Here is a 2,111-nt window from a genome sequence, read left to right on the forward strand (position 1 = left end):
CATAACCAAGCCAACACGCGGAAGATAGCACATATCGGAACACTCTGTAAAAAGGGGAAATATTCCACTGTGCGTGACGCAATATGCGTAATGGCGTAAAGGACAATATAAAGGTGTAACTTATAATAAAATTAAGCCAGGAAGTGCGCACCAAGTTGACGGTATCAAAACCGATCAAAAATAGATTAAATTGGAGCCACATAAATAAAATGATCAATTAAAATATACATGACCACATACAAAAGTAATAAAAGTAATTAAATATTCAGATCATGTACTCTGTACTTTCAAAACAGCGAGATATAAAATATCATGCTCTATTGATGAAAGCATCTTGCATTTTTTCTGCATGCATATAGAGTGCCTTAAAAAGTATTCATACCCCTTGAAATTTTCCATATTTTTTATGTTACAACCATGATACTTGCAAACGAAGCTTGCGTCGGCCCAATGCGGCTCTGTGACTGGCCGGAATTCCGTCGGAATCCTGCCGCGTAAAGTCACTCCCACGCATGCGTGCGGGAGCCGCCGTTAACAGCACATTCGCCTGAAGGAACGGCTCGGGCGGACTCTTGTGATTAACTTTATATGATTAGAATGTTATTTAATCGCAAAATATATGTATAGTTTATACTGTAAAAAAAAATTGCTTTGCTCTGCTAAAGTGTTTGGGTTTGACTTGAAGAAAAGGTGGCAACCCTAAGTGTACTTCAACACTGGGGCGGGGGTCCATTAGTGGTAAAGTGCCGCTAGTTTGAGCTGCGCTTTACTGTCATTTTAGCTGTGCTTTTCGGCCACTATCAGGGTGCTTTTACATACTTCCCGACTTTTTGAGATGGGAATGAGGGACACCTATCAGCAAAAGTATGCAGACATAGGACACACCCCTTGCCACACCCCCTTAAAGGAGAATTGTCAAAAAAAAAACAAGATTGGTTAAACCCACAAGTGCTTTTTTTTTACCACTAATATTCCTTTATATTGGCTTTTGAAATTTACAAATGCAGCAATTTAGGAATCAGATGAAAGGTTTAGCGCTGGAAAACACTTTTTGATCGATAAAAAGTGCATTTTATATACATTTATATAGATCAGACCAAAATGAGGGACAAATGAGAATGACTGAGGGACAGATGGACATTGCTCCAAATCGGGGACAGTCCCTCGAAATCAGGGACAGTTGGGAGCTATGCTTTTAACCCCCCCCGCTAGCGGCCGAAGAAAGGGTTAGACGTGCCCATGTTGCAGCGCTTCGGAAGCGCTGTTCATTCAATTAAATGGGCAGGGTCCATGTGGGAGCGCTGTATACAGCTGTATACAGCTGTATACAGCGCTCCCACACCGCCCCTAGGGTTACTACCTTTTCTTCAAGCCAAACCTGAACACTTTGGCGGCCTGGGACACCTTTGAGTGCCCCAAGGAGAATTGTAATGTGCTGCGCATAGCGTGCCACAGCGAACAGTGGGTGTGGCCAAATTGCTCTTTCTGACATCATCGGCCTGCTCCCCAGTGATACCGAAACCTGCCCCATGACAGATGCCCACAGCTCCCTGACAGCAACAGATTTGTGGGTGACTGTTTTGGTTACTTGGAGTGCCACAACCTGGTCTAAATAATGTGTCGACCTGAAACCTGGACACATGATTCAAAACCCGGACTGTCTGGGTGAATCCCGGACAGGTGGCAACCCTATCCGCCCCAAAGATGCTGCTTGCAGGACTTTTTTTCCCGTCCTGCAAGCGCACCGCCCCCATGTGAAAGCACTCGAGCTTTTACACTGGGGAGGCTTGAGAGGTGCTTTCCAGGCACTATTTTTAGCGCTAAAATGTCTAAAAAGCGTCTCAGTGTGAAAGGGGTCAAAAAGTACCTCAGGCAGTGAAAGGAACATTAGTAATAATGACATTTGGGATCAGAGTGGAAGGGGCGGCTGTGTGAACGTACTGTAAAGACAAAATATTCAATGATATACTTTGACACTGTGTATTTGTATTTATCTATTTATATGTGTGAGAGCTAAAGCCACAGGACCCTGACGTTACACCAAACTGAAGCAGGTTAGCTCTGTAACAAAGTTGTCTCCTTCCAGCATTGGCTTTTTAGCACGGTGGCAG

Source organism: Aquarana catesbeiana, linkage group LG13, assembly GCF_042186555.1.
Source record: "Aquarana catesbeiana isolate 2022-GZ linkage group LG13, ASM4218655v1, whole genome shotgun sequence".
Classification (NCBI taxonomy): domain Eukaryota; kingdom Metazoa; phylum Chordata; class Amphibia; order Anura; family Ranidae; genus Aquarana; species Aquarana catesbeiana.